The following is a 10626-nucleotide window of genomic DNA, read 5'->3' as shown; positions in this document are numbered from 1 at the left end:
TTTTATTCTCCTGCGGCGCTGAAAAGTGTTGCCTGCCCAAATTTTTAGTATGTATCTTAATCGGATGTTTAAATACTGTCATTGCATTTGTCCGTACATGGTGAGTACGTGTATACCCAAAAAATGAGGACACTTTAATATTGTGGGGTTATTCTGCCAAAAGTTGGTAAGTCTCGAAATCATTTGTTATGGAGTAATTTGCCATTTGAAATTTGGCATGCCTACTAAAATCAGGCATAATGCTAATTTCTTTGTGCTTATGTGCATGTTCTATATATCGGATGACCTTGAATTTTTTTTCTAGCATACATATTTATATATAGACACATAATCTGTTGTTAACTCTAAATACCTAAATTATCGACTTACCAACAATTGGCAGCAACCCCACGACATTATGGTTAAATTATTGTGTGCTTCAGTTCGTAAAATGTTCTATTTCGAGTGCCGAATGTATTTGTATTCTATTACACGAATTACACATAACATTAATAATACATTAAAAAAATCTTTTAAATTCAATTTGTAATGAAAAATGTTGTTCTTCAATTTCTAATATGAAAGAAATAAATATGTTTTAATTTGAAGTAAGTATGATTGCATTCGATAATCATCTTTTTTTACATTGTGTATTAGATCTCTTAAAAAATGATTGTAACAGTGGCTTACTTATTCAGCGTGTTTTTATTGAGCCGTTGATTATTATGTCGGCATTATGTTCTTATTTTATACTGTTCCTATTTTGTATGTTCCTATGTATGTATTAAACCAGGGGATAGGGAACTTTTTTGGCCATTATCCCAATTGTATCAAACGATATAACACTACCGTCTTCAAAGAAAACTAAAAATCTAACCTAACCTAACCGATAAATTCTCTGAAGGAATTAATAAAAGTCTTAAAAAGTTGCACATGCTGTAATAAAAATAGCACACATTCAAAATTAATCAAAAATTTAAAGCATTTCATTAAAAATATTTCCACATAACGCTTTTGAAAAGTGGTATCTTAATTTTAGAGCAACTGGGACATTGTCTTCGTGATCCAAGGGATTTATAAGAGAAGTGTAAAAAATCCATGTTCACAAAGGTAGGTTTACTGCAAAAGACATGTGTCTTTGTCCTTTCCACATCTGCAATTTTAAAAGCGTAATTTTTAATACTTATACAAATTATTATTTGTATTTTTTAGGCTTTCATTGCCCCTAAATTCTTAATGTTTGTTTACCCCGTTTGGGGTAATTTACCCACGTTCCCCGGCCCCTATTATAATATTACTACATAATAAATTTAAGTATTTACTTTTAAGATCTTTCAGCAAATTAAGTTGCTAAGTTTTTATTCATTAGTATTAGTTGAGTTTTAGCGCTATTTTACCACCACAATTGTTCAATGTATGTTATTAAAATAAACTTTACCAATATTATACCTCGTTTACACATGCATGGATTTACTGCTGACAGTACGTATTATCGCAGAAATTGATTGATTGATGACAGAAGATTGTAAACACGTATTATTGTGCAAATTCCAAGATTGCATGCATGTATGGACGGTGCGATAAACTGAGATCATAACCTGCCGGTGAAAAAATTAACTACACCGCGCAGACTCATTTTGAGGTTAATCGATTTTCACTACCTGTCAAATAGTAACATGAAATGACAACATCGCATCTCACTTACTCTTGAAGAATAAGATTGCCGAGGCAGTCAGCACTTTTACATGTAAACTGTTATTATCGCGAAATCCATGCATGTCTACAGGCGTTAATGTAAAGTTTTTTTTTATTATTATAAAAACCATATTGGATAGATAACATTACGTTTGTCTGTAGCCATTAAAAAAAATATATAACTCTAGTATCGGACATTATTTCTTTATTTTCGAAAAACTAATCATAATTAATTACTAGTTGTGAAATAATTATATCAAATCAATTTTGGGGCATTTTTTCAAGATGGCTGCCGAATGTAATTGGTCTAAATGTCAAATTTAATCATAGCATGTCAGTATCACAGAATGGGACTACCTATCTATTGATACTTTTTTAGAATCTAAAAAATAGAATTAGTTCACCTTAATATGGAATGTTTAGTAATAATTTTATAGAAAGTAAATAACAAATATTATTGGGGATAATATTATTTTCATCTCTTTGAAATATATTTTTTACAAGACTGTATTGTGTTCAATTTTATAATTTTTTTCACGAGTTACTTAATTGTATTACACATCTGACTGATATTTGTTCAAAATACATTGTCAAATTATTGTGAATGATTTAAATAAATAAATAAAACTCATTTTAATAAATCGCTGTATTCATTTTTACCAGACTTTCATTATTATCATCAGGGATGCAACCCCCATGAAAAGCATCCATTACCAATACTTTTGACTGTTACTTCAATACTTTATCTTTTAAACATAATTTGAAAACATCTCATGCATATATAGGTACCCCACTAAAAAAAAAACTTCATGCTTTAAGAACTACTAGTTAAAATCGTAGTTATTAAGTAGGATGCCCGTAACTTAATTGGAAAAGCACACTGGCATGAATCCAGCGGTTGCAATTTCATGTCCTGTCAGGTGCCGTATTTTTTTCGAGTGGGTTCTTGAGATGTTTTCAAATTACGTATCTTCAATAATATAGTAATTTAATGTAACATTCTCATATCTTGTATCTTATTTGTTGAACGAAAGAAATAGTTTGTTACTTTATCTTTTAATATGGCGGCCCTACCCGCGACAGCTTCTTAGTTGGCCGCTTTACCAACTCGGCCACTGTGAGTGCAAATATCTACAGCCGTTGCTTTCCAGTTCTGTACTGTATCTTCTCCTTGAAATGTCGCCGTTTATGATAGTCCAATAAATACAACGGAGAATATTTCATGTCATGTGCACAATTGTACATTTTGCAGAGTTAATGTTAATGTCCAGGTATCTGAGAAGTAGGTGTTATCTTGCAAACAACTTATATAACAGAGATGGGCACACCATGAGGTCAACAAGAAGCTACATTCTGGATTGTAATGACAACGCGCCTAGCGCGTCTTTAGCGGTGAAAGACGTACACAAATTCAAATTTAATTACATTTCTACACACATCTTTATTGCTATATAAAGTATAAAAAATACATATATAAGAAAATAAAGAATGTGAAAGAAAACACAAAATAATTAGTTCAAAATTTATTTAATAAAAATAAAATATAATAAAAAGTTTATTTTTGGTGAAAAATTTGTTACAACCGTTCGCAGCGGATCTGTCAAATGCTCGTTTGTTAGCTGTGAACAATGTTTTGATTTTAGAAACATCATAGAGGAGTACAACGATTCCCAATTATATATTAATAATGAAAATGAAAAATAATCAGCAAGCAGCTTTCTTTAAATTAGGATATTTGAATATGCACACACGCATACACCAATACGTGCCCTTGACATTTGCGTTCTTATATACGCCCATCTTGTCACTTAAAACTCGCAAAAAAACAAGTATAATGTGGAAAGAAAATACCAATATTTTTATCAATAGTTATTTTGAGCCGCACTTAAACCAACAAAGAGCCGCATTTTCCCACGTCTGTGATATAATATTATGTAAATTACTTGTATTATTAATTGTCACATTAAGAAGTTCAACTCAAATATTTTAAATTCATCTTTGCAGAATCCAAAAAAATATGTTACTAAAAAATAAATAAATAAAAATTTCGTTTTTATATATATTTTATTAAACATTTCCTCCTTAGCTTTAAACATAAATACATATTAAATTTTTAAACAAAAAAATAACAAGTCGACATTATATTTTTTTTTATATAGAAAATAGTTATAAATTAATAATTCGATAACATTAATTAATGCAGCTTACAGATCGAGAGACTGAGAGATCAACATGAGATAAATCAGAGTCAGTGTCGGTGAAAAATATATCATCAAAATAACTTATCTAATTATTAAGTACAGCAAAATCTTGGATTGCGAGTAACTCGGTCTGCGAAGTCTTGCAATACGAGTACTATGTATACGCTTTATCTGCCGAGCATCACATGAACACAACTAAGCTAATCTTCTCTCTCTGTCTCGCTGAGAAATCCTCAAAAGGAGGCAAAAGATAGGTTCCTTGTTGACGTCGCACAAAATGAAAAAGATTTAAGTGAGCCAACAACAGATAGGAGTGAAAGTCGTCCTACGCAACAATTAATAAATTTGATTACTTTATGTTCAATTTAAATAATAAAAATATAAAAAGGTATTTGGTATTAATAATTTTTATGTGATCATTTTAAGGTTTTGGAACAAATCATCTGAGTGCTTTGGATCACAAACACGTATGTATCTGGAACGAATTATGCTCACAATCCAAGATCTGACTGTATTTCATATTCATCTCCTGTGCTGTTAAAAATTGTCTCTTTCGACAGAGCATCCTCGATATGAAAGGCCTATTTCTGAATACCGGATATGTCCACAATTCAATATTGGGTTTCAAGCTTAAATGATTGATTTCAACCAAAGATGTTGAATCTCCTTTTAGATGGAGCGTGCTGTTATTTACTAATATAACCGCGTTAGTGCAACTTTTGTATGCAAAAAACAAACAGAGTTCATGTGAAATATATATATATTTTTTGCCATTACTTCATATCGTCACCGTTCAGGCAAAAGTCACCAACCCTGAAAATGGCAGTTTTGAGTTGAGTATGTCACCTGAAGCGTAAAATTATGTTCTCTAGGATGCAAAACTCACCACGGTACATTAGTTAGTAAAATTTTGCTTAAATCCGAATTATTTGTTTTTCACTAAATGACTTTCGATAAAATCTTAACAAGCAAAAGTTATTATAGGTGAATAGACATTGTTGACTATATAAAAGAAAAACCCTTCGTTATAAATATACAAGCAAAAGTCACTATACTATGGATGGTGAGTTTTACTGATCCTTCTTTTGGCTAACATTGTTCAGATTATTAACAAACAAAAGTCACCAAACCATAATTGAGCTACCTTGCCTCCTTCAAAACTTTCCAGATGTTTTAATTAGCATCAAAAAGTTAAATTACCTTAAAGAAATTATTAAGAAGACATAAGAAAATAATTTAATGTAGATAAAACCTTAAAAACATTAAAATCTGATTTTTCCTGCATTTTCAAACTTTCAAATTGCGATATCTCAAAACTATGTTTTTAGGGTTGGTGACTTTTGCCTGAACGGTGACGATATGGGCTCCATTTCTACACAAGAAGGTTTTCATCAATATCATTGGTATTAACGTTGGTTTCATTTTTATATTGTATATAAAATTGGACATATATATTTTGGCACTTGGTTTGAATCGATCTACTCTATCGGTTTCTGAAAGTCAATTAAGTTTTCCAACATTTTTTCGCTTGCTTTGACGTATTTTGTAAATTACAGATCTTTACGCATTATGTAGTATTACATATAGCAGGGTCTAATGCTTCGATCACAAGATAGATTTTAGTCGATCGCACGGTGAAAATGTAAAACACATACATTCAATCTAGGAGTAATCCATTAAGGTCACGTGGGCTTCCTGGCTTCCTCATGGTTAATGCTTCCCCTTCAAAATCTCGGTGAAATCAAAATATTATATCCGTGTATGCCGTGAATATGTTGATAAGTCAGAAAATATCAGTTCTCAGGGCAGCCATTTGTAAGGTTGGTTTCTGTGGTAAATCAGGAATGTTTTTAAATTTTAGTTTGTTGAGAATTTACAAACATTTTACTAAAATTTAAAAGCATCCAAAAACATAATATAATCTAATTTACTACGAAAAGCCAAACGTATAAATAATTGCCCTGAGAATTATTGATGTTTTTGGACTATCAACATATTCACACCATACACGGATATTACGGTTGAACATTAACAATTTTTACATTTTCACGACTTAATACTTACGGTGCAATCGACCAAAATCCATGCTAAGATCGACACGCTTTTGGATACGCCTGTAGTAGTATAAACCATAGATAATAAGTTAAACAGGAATGGTAACGGTTTATATTAAACTAAACTGTATAAACATTAACTTGTAACAATTAATATTCCATATTACTTAAGACTAATACAATTTATGATCACTTACAATAATATCCGTTTAAGTAACTTTGTCCAAGTCGTCTAATGCTCAAATTATGTCATAAAAACGTGGCTTTGAATCTGTTTTGACATTCCAGAACGAAATAGAAAAATATCTACTATTCTTGTCAGACCTGACTTGACGAATATGATCAACAATTGACGGTTTTATAATCGTCACTCAGACATTCTTTATTATTTTGACTGACAATAAATATGAAAAAAAAATATGTCAATTTAAGTACTTGTTACTAGTCAAAACAACATCTTTAATTGTATGCGGTGACATTTAATATAAGAGAATACAAGGAATGAGTGTTCAATGTAGCCATCAATATGACGAAAAGGTATGTTTTGGAATATCTATAATTTTTAACACTAGCAATGCAACGTCTGTTATAAGACAATCACGATAACCGTTGAAATAATACAGTTGGTATCTGAATTGCTGTGTTTAATTAATACTTGACTACTGCTGACTATTAACTACTGCTCGTGATGGTCGGCATGAATCTGCGAATTGTTATTTATGTACATTTAATTGATAAACACCCATAGCACACGAAACCGGTCCTTAACATCCAAAAAAAGCTCAATGTGATAAATAAATATAAATATATGTTGATATGTTTCAGGCGTCATGTCTGACATGTCCACCAACGTAAATTTTTGCGGTATTACGAATTTACCAATTATTGTCGATAACCGCTGATAGCCATCGAAAACTGCCTTGTGTATGGAATGCTTTCCGTGTTAATTTGGACCAATGGAAATAACGGAAATGTGCTAAAGAGCTAACTGTTAAGAATAGCTGCGTGGATTAAATATATTGTATTTTGTTTAATTTTAATTGATACTTACACGGCAATAATTCATAATAATATCTTCTCGAATGTTCTTATATAGATAATGATATTTTTTTGTTTCTAAATATTAGAAAACAATGTGAGCCAAATTTAGACAGACGTGTCAAAGTTACCCGAATGGACAGATATATACGATATTTATTAATAATATTATTCAATAGACAATAAATAATAATTCCTCTACTTATTGACAACAATTAAAAGCTACTATTGGATACATAATATTTTAATTTATCACTGTTTCCTCCACAGACTATTTTACGAGAATTCATCTTTATGATGGTGAACTTAGCTACAACATAATATACATAAAAAAATATGGTTTTAAACGACCAAATAACATCAAATTTACAAAATTGTTGGCAATTTATGGCAGTTATTGTGTATTTATTTATAAGACATCATTTTTATAAACTGAAATTAACTTAATGGATTTGACAGTTCACCACCAAAGAAATGAATTGATTATTAGCAATTCACTCAGCTTATTTTGGATCTGAACACACATATTGATGGGATTCGAACCAATATAAGAAGAGGCAAGCGTTCTAGCCCTACTTCCACTAGGGGAGAGGGATCGTTTAAATAATACAAACAAATAATAATACTGCCTGTAAGAAATTTCTATATTACAAATTCACAATAGTTATTTAGTATAATAAAATAAATACAAACGTTTACACTGTAATACATTCTGTAATACCAATTCACAATACAGTCACAATTTAAGCTCGCAGTAATATGATTTATGTCATTATATTAGTGATTATTTAAATAAACTGTATTTTAGCCAATCTCAGTCCTAAATAATATATTAAGGGTTGGAGAGACAAGTGATGAGTCACTAAAATTTAGTCACATATAATTTGTAATTCGTAATTTGTTTTGTTTAGTAGAATCCCAATCTATCATTTCTTGATCTGTCGTTATCTCACATCTTCGTTCATTTGGTCAGGTCCCGATAAATGCTTATACTATTTATCAGTTTCCCGCAATAAATGGTTTAAAATATTTTCACGTCCTGAATTTAAAATTGATCATAGTGCGGAGTAAGTTGATAAAGTAAGTAAAAGTTGGTAAGTCTCGAAATAATGTTATGGAGCAATTTGAAAGTGTGGCATGCCCTCTAAAATCAAGCATAATGCTAATTTCTTTGTGCTTTATGGGCATGTTCTATGTATCGAATGACTTGATTTTTTTTTCTAAGATACCTACATATTTATACATAGACACATAATCCGTTGTTGACTCTAAATCAATGACATTAATATGGACGAAGCATCTGGAAAAAAAAATGACACTCACTTTTTTGTCAGGTCTGCCGAATGGCATAATCTGTTCTAACGCCATTACAATAAAGGTGATATTGCTATAAATTCCCGATGCATTTTGTCGGGTCTGCCGAATGGTTCGGTTCGAACGGGTTCACTCAAATGAACATTGACACTAGAAACACTGTTCTAACGCCATTACAATAAAGGTCATATTGATATAAATTCCCTGTGCGATATCGAATAATGGAAATTGCGTGACGTCCCCTATACATGTGCGAATGTCGCTATGCGCGAATTTACTTGCTAGCTACTGTATTGAGTGCGTTGTCCATTAATAATGACATTGCTCTAAATAGCTAAATTATCAACTTACCATCTTTTGGCAGCAACACCATATTATAAACGATGAATACCTTTATTTGCTCCAAATGAACTGTTTTTTTATCCCCGGAAAATTCAGCAGTCACCAACTCTCACTAAACCGTTTGTGTTGTAAACAACATATTGAGTGATATCGTGTGCTCTTGTGGAGTATGGCGACATTCATTAAATACTTCATTTATACAAAAAATTGTTAAACTCTAATTTTAATAAATTATTGGTTTTAAAGAATTTTCATTTTTTCCCTTACGTTGTTTTCTTGCATTTATTCTTTGGTTCATCCCGTCTCTTTGCAAACAATAGACTAAGAATCCACTATACATCCTATATCTACAATGGATCGCACACTAATCGAATAAAACCAGCCCATTATAATTAATCTAAAATATGCCACGTTCACAATATTACTATATGGCAGTATCTGACAGGCCGCAAATTTATAACGACACACGTTGAATGTAGAGTGAAGCTCTCACTAAAATCGCTGTAATACCGATAATTTTTTGGCTTAGTATTTCATAATTATTCAAACAGATGTCACGGTGTGTTTAATGTGTTATGCAAATCAATCGACAGTGGCTAGTAATTTGAATTTAAAGTCGGACAAGATAACTCGCGAAATTTGTATGTGTTGATCACGGTCTCATAGAGAGAGAAAACTCGCTGAAGGCATATAACCGGTTAACAAGATTTTACAAACACACTTGTTGATCACAAAAACAACTCTTGGATTTATAATACTACCACTATGTTCAGGTTGATAACATCAAATCAAATATAATATATACTATGTATATATTATAAAGACCAATTAAATCAAATTGTGACTGTGATGTGGCAATTTATATTAATGTAATTTCTATAATAATTGTACAATTAAGTAGTTATAAATAATATTGGAATGTTCCTATACATACAAAATCCTTTCAATATTTTTTACATATTACATACAAAGTTTCTATTCATTGCAAATAGCACATCTATGTATACAAACGGCATGACACAATAGCAAAAATACATCAATAGAATATATGGGATTTTGTATATCAATTAACAATGAAATGATTTTCAAGCAAATGAAAATATAAAGGTGTCCATATTTCACAATACATGAGGATATAAATACATCATAGTTTTTACTGATTTTTTATAACGGCTTTATGTTATAAAATGGTTATAAAATGGCAGGTAACACATAAAATTTAAAAAAATAAAGTTTAAAAGTACCAAATTTTATATTTGTCATTGATTTTCTATTTATATTTTGCAACCATAAAACAAGCTTGACTTTACAGTATAGACATGTTTTATTTATTTTAACCATTCAAACAATTCAAAAATAGAACAGAATAAATACTTACATTATAACTTATGGTTAGTAAACAGCATAGTGTTATCGGCCACATAAATATGTATAACTCTTTTACTCCCAGCTGATTTAGCCTAGCATATGCGAAAACTCCCAAGCGTTTTTTGACAACAAATCGTCGATTTAGTTTTTTTTAAATAACTAATTCTACACATGTTTTAAAAATTTGAAACTTTTTTTGTGTGTTCTCAATGGTGTATAAAGCAATAATAAGTAATAATATTGATAGTTTACATCAATAAAACAAAAGAAAAAAATAATGTATCAATATTTATTTAGAAATGAACGGATAAAACTATGTTTGAACAACAAAACAAGTGTGACAACATTTTTTTATTTATAATTGATATATCAAATTTTATAATATAATCTATCCTTATGTAGTAACAGAAAAAAAAATAAACATATTATTATTTCTCTATGAAATAGAATTTTTATAAAGTAATCAAAAAAAATCGTATAGTGTCAAGGTATTCAAGAATATTATTCAATTCACGAAATCGCAAGAGAATTCGATACAGTATCGACGACTAACTGATATGGAATGAAGTAATTTCAAAAAATAAGTCTCAAAGCACTAAATCATTTATAATATTATTTATATTCATGTATTTTTT

The sequence above is a fragment of the Rhyacophila brunnea genome, unplaced genomic scaffold (genome assembly GCF_057557595.1).
Source record: "Rhyacophila brunnea isolate RB1 unplaced genomic scaffold, BYU_Rbru_1.0 scaffold_23, whole genome shotgun sequence".
Lineage (NCBI taxonomy): Eukaryota > Metazoa > Arthropoda > Insecta > Trichoptera > Rhyacophilidae > Rhyacophila > Rhyacophila brunnea.
The sequence above is the reverse complement of the archived record's forward strand: the minus strand, read 5'-3'. Positions refer to the sequence as shown.